This window comes from Rattus norvegicus, chromosome 1 (genome assembly GCF_021556685.1).
Source record: "Rattus norvegicus strain SHRSP/BbbUtx chromosome 1, alternate assembly SHRSP_T2T, whole genome shotgun sequence".
Taxonomy (NCBI): Eukaryota; Metazoa; Chordata; class Mammalia; order Rodentia; family Muridae; genus Rattus; species Rattus norvegicus.
In genome coordinates, this window is record NC_141534.1 from 94067998 (window position 1) to 94068200 (window position 203).

The window sequence follows — 203 nt, forward strand, 5'->3', positions numbered from 1 at the left end:
TCTTCGCGAACGCGGTGTAGCTTGGGGCGGACAGGGGCTTGGGAGGCTGCGTGTTGTCACGTGACGGCCATCGCCCTCGCTCCCCCCATCTGGTTGGCGGCTAGGAGGATTAGAGTGGCGGGGGGAGAGGTTCAGTCTGGCTTCCGGTATCAAGGGCAGAACTTCCGGGGCGGGCGGCCCAGGCAGAGGGAGGAGTGTCTGTC